An 11,744-nucleotide genomic window follows, 5' to 3' on the forward strand; every position below is an offset into this window, starting at 1 on the left:
AAATGGCTAGATTCATTTTTACTATAAATATCTGCGATTTTAAGAGATGGTAGATTTGAATTGAATCTCATATTCCATGAATCTGTAATGCATATAAGTTAATAGATGGTAGATTTTAATTGAAGTGGATATTCTAGGAATCTGTAATAGTGGTAAATAGTAAATTTGAATTAAATAAAATATTTTAGAAATGTGCAATTAATATAAGAAATTGAATCTCCAAAAATCTGCCCGGTGAATTTGAATTAAATTAACTTCACCAAAGATTGAATCACCATATTCCAATTAAGGGATGTCCAAAAAATGAGAGCAGAGACAAACTAGTGAATAGTGGGTCCCCGTTGCTTAAAAAATAGTTGGTCCTGGTAACTGGCCATTTACAATGACTATATCGTGCATCTCGCATAATCTCTGAATAGGGGTGATTTCAATCTGTTCCAATAAATTGAGATTGTAACAATATAATGAGACGGAATTTAGTTCAATTCATAGTTTGATATATGCCCATTAGTTTATTCATCTCCTTTCACTCAGAAATATTATATAAAATTTTCACAATATATCAATAAGAGTAATTCATTTACTAATGCAGCCTTTGACGTAGTGGTATCTTTTTGTTTGTGAAAAAATAAAAAGAAATTTGAAAATAATTTACTATTGTCAATTGAATTGCTTTTTTATTTTATGCTTTTCATTATAGAAGTGCGACCTAGATGTGTGCCCTTCTAAATGAAATTAAGACCTGCCCTTCAAATTTGATCACTGTGTCCAACGTGGTGTACAACCGTCGAAAACGGAGCGATAACATTTCCAATCAGCTTTACAATTCCCGAAAACAAGGGTAACACCAGGGCTCGCCGACTCTTAAAGAGTGGTAAACTTGACACTCCAGTGATAGCGAAGACCCGACCCAAAGTGGTTAGGTTATGAAGGGTATAAGAGAGGTCACGAATATAAAACTTAGATCGGGAAACAAGAACTCACTAAGGTTCTAAAGCATTAATAGAAATCTTTTGAACGAATCCCTCTCTGTAAAGAGCTCGTAGAAAGATTGGTGAAGGCCGTAAGGTTCGTTCGCTCTCTCAGTATCAAATATTGTGAAAGGTCAGTTGATTTTTAGTTTCGGCATGGCTTTAGACACTGAAAAATCCACAGATTTCGGAAATGGTTCTTCAAAAGCTCTCATAAAAGAGAGGCTGGGGTGGCCTGAACCGGTTCAGAGAGTTCAGGTTATAGCTGAAAGTGGGATTAAATCTTTACCTAGCGCTTATATAAAACCAGAACCTGAAAGGCCCCAGGCGGGGATCATAGTCCCGTTTGACGAGCAGATTCCAGTTATCGATATGTCTGGGTTGAACGATGATCGCCGCCGCGAAACGATGAAGGCAATCTCAGATGCATGCAGAGAGTGGGGATTCTTCCAAGTGATTAACCATGGAATCGCTTCTCAACTTCTCACGGCTGCTATGAACGTCGGTAGAGAATTTTTTAACATGCCGCTACAGGAGAAGCAGAAGTATGCTAACGATCCTATTACATATGAAGGATATGGAAGTCGACTTGGAGTTCAGAAAGGAGCTGTTCTTGATTGGGGAGATTATTATTTTCACCATTTCCTGCCACCCAGTATCAGAAATGAAAGTAAATGGCCTTCCAAACCAGAGAACTACAGGTAATTATAACTAGTTCTAAATCTCTATCTACGATTATATCTAACTGCAAAATATATATTGTTTTTCTTCGGAATGACATACGAGTATATCATGGAGTTGTTAATGCAGGAATGAGATGAAAGAATACTGCATAAATGTGGTAGATCTTTGCCTGAAGCTGCTGTCTGTATTTTCTGTCAACCTCGGTCTTCATTCGGATTATCTGAAGGAAGCATTTGGAGGAAAGGAAGATATGGGCATGTGTATCCGAATAAATTATTATCCAGCATGTCCAGAGCCAGACCTGACTTTGGGTTTGTCATCCCACTCCGATCCAGGAGGCATAACATTCTTACTTCAAGATGATGTAAATCCCGGGCTTCAAGTCCGAAAGGATGACTGCTGGGTTCCTGTGAAGCCGATCCCCGACGCTTTTGTAGTAAACCTAGGCGACCAAATGCAGGTCAGATTATGAAAACACTATATCGTAATGATAATTCAATAAGATCTTATCTTTTTGTAGGTCTGGGATGTGAATTAGATTAGGCAGTGTACTGTTTGCGTCGTCGAACTGATTCGCATGTTTTCATCACTTTATTTTTATGAATAAAGAAATTAGAAAAAAAATGTATTATCTTTTAAGTATTTTTTTTTGAGTGTGAAACCATATATTATGAACCTTAAATATATCATGAATATAAATAACGCGATAAATATTTCGAATTTGGTGGTAATATTTAATGTGAGTACAAGTACGATATCATTGATAAGTTCTTCACTGTGAAAGGAAGAGAGTTTATGTAGCATAGATTTTTTCCGAATTAGGAATTAGGTGGAGGTTGTGGGCAGTTTCAATGTTCGAGGGGAATGATCACCTTTGTTTGTACGAAGTCGAGTGTCTTGTAAATGGTTTTTATTTTCTACAATTGAATTCTATAGTTAATCACGGTTTATAGTTAATCACGGTTTATGGTAGTAGAAGATATTTTTTTTTTATTTTTCAAGTTAATCACCGTTCATGGCATGATAAGAAATTTTTGGTTTCACTTGTTTGACCATAAAATAATTTGCTTATATATGAAGCTAAGTTTGTCCCTTCAGGTAAGAGGAGTTAAGTTATTTCGTTTCTTAGATGTCTTTCTTTTTCTAGGTGTTCTAGTGATCTGATAATTTATATTTCTTAAGGTGCAGTGGAGTCAGGTATATATATTTGTTAGATAATATGCCTGTGCCACACCCTTTACAATGTTTTGATTTTTGTCCAGTAAATTTTAAACTAGTGACATTTACACCATTAAATGTTTTAACAAAACAACTTATAACCATTGCTCTAAGCCTACTTCTTATAATAAGAATAAGGAGGAATTTTTTAAAATCTGATTTCTAAAATTTATGAAAATATACCTACTGTAGTTACTCCATAAATATTTATATATATATGAATCGAATACCTCCCATACTTATATAAAACTATAAATTAGATATTTTTTTAATTAAACTATTAACAAACAAAAATTGTCTAATATTACTACATTTCCGATATCAGACTTTAAGAACTGCCAATCAAAAAATTCAATTTTCTTCTGAGTGAAGCACAATATTATAAAAGATTCATGGAAATTGGGATAAGTTTTTGATACCAATGATTCGTTTATGCTGCTGCAGATATTTACAAATGGCATGTACAAGAGCGTTGAACATAGAGTTGTTGTCAACGAAAGCAGAGCACGAATGTCCATCGCTGGTTTTTGCAACCCTTGTGGAGACAGAAATGTGGGACCTATTCAGGAGCTGATCAACGACTGCAACCCTCCCTTGTATAGAACAATGACATTTAATGAATATAGAAAGTTTATAAGAACGGGTGGTACCAAAGGAAAGGTGTATCTTAATTCGACTACTACCTGTAAGCAGATTGAGAGGAACGTAGTATAATGTACTTCAATGCCCCCAGTCAGATATTTCACATCCCGTATACAGTGAAACGTGTAGCTAGTTATGTATCTTTTATAATAAGACTTATTATCCTTTCTCGTTGTAATTATTCTTTTAGGTAACCCTTATGTCATGCAGCATTTCCTTTTCAATGTATTTCTGTTCGTTGATTAATCAAAGTTCGATGTTTGCAAACTTTGGTTCCATGTTTTGGTGACGTTCTGTTATCATACCGCAGGTTTTTGATTTCAACGAGTTTAATTTTGGTGTTGTGAACTTTATTTTAGAAATATTTTCAACTCCATATTTAGAAAAATTATGAGTATTCACTTATGTTGATATTTTTATAATATTTTAAAATCCATTAAATATTCTAAAATCAACTAATAAAAAAAAACTAGTCGTATATGTCTTTCTACCATCCTTAACATTAATTTTACAAAATTATATGTATTCCACTACCAATTCTGACTGTCAATATTCTTTTCAATGAACTTTGTACTATGTTTGGCTGAAAAATCAAAGTAAACAAATCCTTTGAAATGACCGGATTAGCTTTTCATAATATATTATTTTATCGATCATCTATTCACTGTTTTCTCAAATAACCAAAAAAAATGGATGTGCAATCTTTCGTTATAATTCAATATATTCACCAAGACCAAAAATAAGACCAAAATGATGTCCTGATACATTTTATATTCTCCGAAGAAATGATTCCACGTCTGCAGTTGTGACAGTTTCGTGTAAATGAAAAATTGTAAGAATACAAATTTATGTTAGAGTGAAATTGGTGAGTTTTATTAATTTTGAATATGCGAAATAAAGAAATTAATTTACGTTTTAAATTTAGTTTATATAATTGTAACTTAGACGCAATTCGAGTGTTCATAAAAAAATATTTTTATTCTCCCATTTACTTGGGCTCGATTCCCGTCTATGACCTAACAAACTAAAGAATGATTCATAAATATGATTGTAGGTATATTTTACTTTGTTGTTATTTGCAACAATATTTTCAATATAATTTAAGTGTATTTTAATTTGGAATATGAATGTAAAATCCCTATATGCAAAATTTATGTAACATTGTAATAATATAATTATGTAAATTTTACATTTCAAACTCGAGTTAAGTTGTGCCCGGTCTAGCACCAACGATTTTTATTACAATGACTTTGACTAACTTATTAGTACTACTTTTGGACCACCTCTAACACTTATACTTAGATTGTGTAACTTCTTACGTTAATAGAACTAACACTCAATCATCAAACACAAAAACAATTCCCAATATCACATCAACATTCAATATAAATGCCACAATACAACAAGACTCTATATATAAATGTAACATAATTACACTTCATATTAAATAAATGACAATACATGTGCATAAAACTTCTTCATTAAGTATGTCTTGAATTCATGTACAACAAAAGTTTTGTGCAATATAAATAAATGATGAGTGAAAGGGCTTGTGTTATGCTTTTGTTGTATGTAATCTGAGATTAGGTTGCGGCGAATTCTAGTGTGCATCATTCAAAACTTCTATAAAGAAGATGTTTTGCATACATGTGTTGTCACTTGTTTAATGTGACGTGAGGTGTTATATTGTGATATGACATTGTATTGTGATATTTATATTGGATGATGTGAGTAGATTTGCTGTTGGGTATTATAGTTGTGTTTGATTATTTAGTGTTAATTTTAGTAAAAGAAGAAGTCACACACGGTAATAAGTGTTAGAGGCATAGTTCAAGAATAGTAGTTATAAGTTTGTCAACAATCATTGCAATAAACCTTGTTGATGTCGCACATCTAACCGAAACGATGCACTTTTGATATATATATATATATATATATATATATATATATATATATATATATATATATAGGAGTTTGAACCTTGTTGATGTCGCACATCTAACAAAAACAGGGAGTTTGAAGTTGAAAATTTTCATGAGATAAAATAAATTCTCATATACATAACAGGGAGTTTTTTAAGTCGAAAAAATTCATTGGGTAAAATAAATCTCTCAAAAAATACATAGTATTTTTATAGGTGAATGGATTCCTGAAATTTCATATCAGATTCCATGCATCCTAAAAATGTCAAGTATTAAGTTTATTGGATGTGAGCTGCCTGTATATGTGATACATATAAGCTCATATGTAAATGAAAACATATGTTGCAGGAAAATCAATGAGATACATATAAGGTCACACGTTAATGAAAGTTATTGTCATGGTAAATCCACAATCAAAATGAAAATGTTTCACTTAATTAAAATTATGTTACTAAATGTTTTGGCACCAACAATTTTATTGCAATCAACCTAAGTAACTTATGAATACTACTTTTAGATTACACCTCTAGCACACTTAGATTGTGTGACTTCTTGTGTTGGCAAAATTTACATTCAAACCTCAAACACAAGGATAATTCCCAATATCACATCAACATTCAATATAATGCCCCAATACAATAAGACAATATATATAAACGGAACATAATGACATTTTACTTCACAGTAAATAAATGATACTACATGTGCGCAAAACTTCTTCCTTAAATGTGTCTTGAATTCATGTACAACAAAATTTTTGTGCCATACAAATAGATGGCGAGTGAAGGGGCTTGTGTTATGGTTTTGTGTTATGTAATCCGATATTATGTTGGGGGCAAATTCTAGTGTACATGAATTCAAAACTTCTATAAAGAAGAAGTTTTGCATACATGTTGTCACTTGTTTAATGTCATGTGAAGTGTTAGTGTGATGTCTATATATATGTGACATTGTATTGTGATATTTATATTCGATGATGTGAGTTGATTTGATGTTGGGTATTATAGTTGTGTTGGATGATTTAATGTTAATTTAAGTAACATAAGAAGTTACACATGTTAATGAGTATAAGTGTTAGAGGCATAGTACAACAAAATTAGTTATAAGTTTGTTACAATCATTGTAATAAACTTTGCTGATGTGGCATGTTTAGGAGAATCGATGCACTTTAATTCGAGTGTGGAGTAGAATATGATATATATATATGTGTTTGAAGTTGAAATATTTCATTGGATAAAGTAAATCTCTCAAGAAAACATAGTATTTTTTTTTATAGGTGAATGGATTCGCAAAATTTCATATCAGAATCCATGCACCCTAACAATGTCAACTATTAACTTAATGGGATGTGAGCTTCCCAGGTATGTTATAAGAAAATTATTGGAAATTAATGCGATACATATAATGTCACATCTTAATGAAAATTATTGTCATGGTGAATCCACAACCAAAATGGAAATGTTTCACTTAATTAGAATTATTTTATTAAAATTATTGGATGTTATATAAACTTGTATATAAAAAAGAAAACAAATTGACACTTATACATTTACATAGAACTTAAAATGATCAGCACAAAAAATAAATAATCGTCATCAAAATTTAACTTAATAAGCAAAACAAATTTGAAATTCTAGGTCTAATTGCAAAACTAACTATGAAATTTTATAGGTTTGTCAGTACACCTGCAAAGTTTCTGTTGTTAGTTTTCTATAAATTTTGGAGTGTTTGGTTCTTCGGGTAAGGATGGTAGAATTCAACATGCATTAAGTAATGAATACATCTTGAATTTTGTTGTACTTACTCGAAGGAGTTTACACAATTATTTAAAAACAAAAATACAAAAATTATACAATCACTGTGAAAATAGGTATGATTGTGAAAGACAAGGAACATCCCTCAACATGAGTTGAGTAGGCTACCCTCATGGCATCATGCATGAACCTTGACTACTACCTTTCTGTATTCTAATACACTCTTCCTCCTGCATATGTGATTTAAAGCTCTAATATGATGCGTCCATTCAATCAAACAAAATATCACAAAGGGATGGTCGTTATGATTCTCAAATGATCCATCATTGATTGCGCATGTGGGTAATTGTGATAGATATTTCAATGTTCAATTGACAAGGATCCTGTAAGTTATCGGTGATGGAAGTGATTATTCTAGTAAATTTAAGAGAGGGCTATGAGAATTTGGGATGGCTTGGTAAATTAGGTAATTTCGTCTCCTTGCTTGGTAACCTTCCCCCTTCTAAAGATCTATGTAAGTAAAATTTCCACTTTTCTCTACATTTGCTACGGATGGTTGCTTGGCAATTTGTCTCCTTTAGGGAAATACCCTTTGAGCATCTCCTCTGGTTCACTCATTACTCAAGGGAATTATTTCAATATTTTTTTGTGGCTTCCCATCTATTCATATATTATACAATCTCACCAAGTGTCTCGATTGAAAGGGACTCTCCATTGTTGAAGCTTGGAATTTTCTATCAATGGTATGAGAAACTATTATTCTTTGATGTCTTGTTGTGTTTTCTTGGCGGAAATCAATGCCGATAGTGATTACTACCTATGGTTTTGAGGTGGTGAAGATTTGAATGAAGTAGGGAGGATTTGGTTTTAAGGTGGGGGCACAAGGAAGGTGACAAGGAAAAGAAATGACATTAAACATGGGATGAGAGTTTCCAAGGTAAGTCAATGGAATTGGACAAGCAGAAAGAAAATGGATGAGAAGATTAGTGGCAAATAAAGGCTAAATTTATACCGAAGTAGGGTATAAATTAATCTTCTAATAGCTCAATTGAACTCCTTGCTATGGATATAATTCTCATAGATCATAGCTCTATGTTAATGTCAATAGTGGGAGACAAAATTCTTTATTCTTAATTAACATGTTAATCTCCAAGGCATGAATGCATGATACATGGATGAACTAGAAGCATCGAGGTAGAAAATCGTTGTCTTGCAATATCAACTATAATCTATGGATGATAACTCCATTAAGACCATTGCTTGGAGTGGGCATGAGGTTGATCTGCTCCTAGACCTTAATAAATTTCCATAGATTTCTAGGCAATCTATACAAGGATGTAAATTTTGTTTCATTTTAGGCATGTTTTATCAATTTTATACTTTTTACCATGAATTCATGTAAAAGTATATGGAACAATAAATTTTTTGTAACTGATATATATATCATAAGAAACCCCAACTATATGATAAAATATATAATCCTCGCATATCTCTATGACTGGGCACAATTTTTGTATATAATACAAATATTGATTCTCGTTTAAAAGAAATCCTTCACCTACAATTTTGGGGAAAACTTCCAACTATCCCAAAACATGTTCATTGCATGCCTACTTAACACAACAATTTTCACATTGATTTGTATCATTTAATATTCTACCAAACTAATGTACCTTTCTAATTTTTTATAGGTCAAACTTTTATCTATCTATCTATCTATCTATCTATCTATATATATATATATATATATATAGTCATGACATTTCCTTACATATATATTGCCAATTTTGGAAGAGTCAAAATTTAACAATTTTATAAAAATAATGCTAATCATTGTTCTTGATAATTGTGATATGAAGCGAAACATCATATTCAAACTACAAAGGATTTTGAGTTAAAAGTACATTCATATACATATCAAAACTTTTAATGCTTCTACTTTACACAACTTCGCATGTACTCCTAGGAGTTAAAATTTTGTATACTTTTAGAATTTCATGCCATGGAATCATGGGGAACTCCAAGAGCTAACAAAAATTTCTTCTAAAGTGGAGTACTCAGAATGAAAATATTCCTATAGATAATTATAATAATAAAAGAATAGTAATTTTAAGTTTTCGATATCCACTTGTGTGTTATATTATTTTAACATTATTTTGTACCATATTTGAAACACATTTAAATCCAATGACCTCTATTAATATTAATTATGTGTAATAAGGTAAATAAGCCTTGAAACCAGTTCAATTCCCACAACCCCTAATACTGACTAGCAAGTTAAGGTAAAAATGTAGATAAGGATCGTCGTAATTTTCTGGCTATTTTAACCTTCAAATTTCAATGGGTAGTGGGCTTGTGAAAATTTTATGATCTAGACAAAATGCAAGTTTTGGATTCATTAGCTATAATTTAAAATTCTCAAGATATTATAGCTACATTTAAAAAAAAGGAATGCTGGGGTATTTTTATGTGAGACACATAATTTGGAAATATTTGTAAATGTGTAAAACGATGTTGATTGTGGAAATGTAGATAAACAACAATCAAGCATCACTTGTATAATAATAACATAGCCTTTTTAATCTCAAAATTTTTCCCTTGTTTATCCATTGAGTGCAAAGCCCCAGTCACACATCATAAGAATTATTGTTAAGAAACATACGAATATTCACAAGACAAGCTCTTTTTGTGATTACATCATATGGCGAAAAATGGAATATAGATAACAAGAGTAATTGAATTTGAAAATAAGGGTGGGGGGCTATGCCTCTGACTGTTTATGTTCTATGGAAAAGCTAGGCATTCTGCAATCATTTCCAATGGCCAATCCTTGTTATATTTTCTTGAAGATGGTGGATATAGTCTACCCTAAATGCTTTCCATATAAACTAGATAGATGAAAACTAAAAACTACTAAAAACTACAACTTGAGTAATGAAACAATTTATAAAGCTACTAGGGCAATCATACTAGGAACTCTAATATTTCCATTGGACTAAAGTGGTCATGCAAAAAGAGTTGTAATAATGCCATGTACACGATTAAGTTGTGCGTAAGGAACAGGCCAATGATTTGAAAATCTTTACTTGAATAGCCCAAATGCCATAGATGATTACACACTTCAAAGAGACTATGCTATAGAAGCAAGTGTAGACTCAAGAGCCGTAAAAAATGTTGGAAATAATACTGAGAGGGGGGGGGGGGGGGCAGGTGAATCAATATTAGCAATTTAACATTATTTCATTTCCATAAACAGATTTATATACGCTACTTCTGTTAATGAAACTTGCATGTATATGCAACTAACACATATTTCATTAAAATTGGAAAAAAATTATTGCAATGACATCACTAGAATTGAGTTTTTTAGTTATTTTAAAATTCTAAACCCACTATTTAATTCCAAATTTGATGAAACATGTGTTAACTGTGTTTATAGCAACCAGCGTGTTAGAGTCGATCTTGTTAGTCCTCCGTCAGAGATCAAAACTCTTTCTGCATTTCATTTTTAGGTGTCTCGCTCCATTCACTCAACTACATTCTGCTAGGGGCATGCCATAATCTATCGGAAAGGTCATGTCAGTCATTTCCCCTCATGTCTGGCACCTGCTGGCTTAGGTCTTTTCATCAATGTTCACTAAAGTCCATGACAGTCAATGTTTGATCTTTTAATAGACCATATTCATTTTCACTCATTAGGTCTAGGGATCAGATAAATTGGTCTTCAAACATGTCCAATAAAGCCATGCAGGCCAGATGGAGGCCCTTACAAAGTTATGATTTAAAGAATTTCATCGTCATGTTGACAGATTACGACTGTTCTTCAAAACTATGTTTTGAAGAAAAGTCAAATAGTGTGTCATTTGTGATAATTTTCAGAAAATTTTCTGGTTGATCTCTTCAGGCGCAGTCATGGTTTCCTTGGCCAAATGCCATGTCAACAACCCCTGCAAAAAGTGCCAAAAATTGCATCATTTTAGCTAAAAATTCAAAAGGAAAAGTGAAATATAGAGTTGAATTAAATCAGGAAAAAGTGCCAAAATAAAACATTATCAAAGGGGGTTTTTAAGAAACAAAAATTAAAGCCATGACTCCAAAGACTTTATATGAGATTCCCACAAGAAAAAAGTCATTATGCATACCAAGGTTATAGAGAAGGCATTGCAAAGTCATTGTGAAGAGTTAGCACGCATTTTAGGAGAGGTTGGAGGTGTTTTCCAGAGCACAGCGCACACATAGAGGGGCACGACGCACATAGAGAGCGTTGCGCACTGGGCGCGACCCCACAATTGTGAAACTACATGGGCGTGGTGCACACAGTGTGTGGTGCATTGGGTTTGCTGCGCGGCGCACACCCACAAAGGCCCAAAATCGTGCCAAACTTGCAACAAATCACTTTGAAACCCTTCAAATTGACAGGTAGGGTCTACATCTTGCATGATCATCAAATTTTGTGGATATGATGATGGTTTATGGCCGTGTATAGTTGCAATAAAAACGCCTAAACCCTACCTCTTGGAATCATCAAAGCCATTGCTTTTAGGGTTGCAAAT

The 11,744-nt window shown here is 32.5% G+C and overlaps 1 pseudogene; it reads left to right on the forward strand.

The window, feature by feature from the left end:
• The first annotated feature begins 1,127 nt into the window (after nucleotides 1-1,127).
• LOC149201179 (jasmonate-induced oxygenase 2 pseudogene) lies at nucleotides 1,128-3,587 on the forward strand (annotated as a pseudogene).
• The last annotated feature ends 8,157 nt before the right edge of the window (nucleotides 3,588-11,744 follow it).

This window comes from Pinus tabuliformis, chromosome 2_1 (genome assembly GCF_031772625.1).
Source record: "Pinus tabuliformis cultivar Carrire ecotype Pingquan chromosome 2_1, CPIR1, whole genome shotgun sequence".
NCBI classification, from domain to species: Eukaryota; Viridiplantae; Streptophyta; class Pinopsida; order Pinales; family Pinaceae; genus Pinus; species Pinus tabuliformis.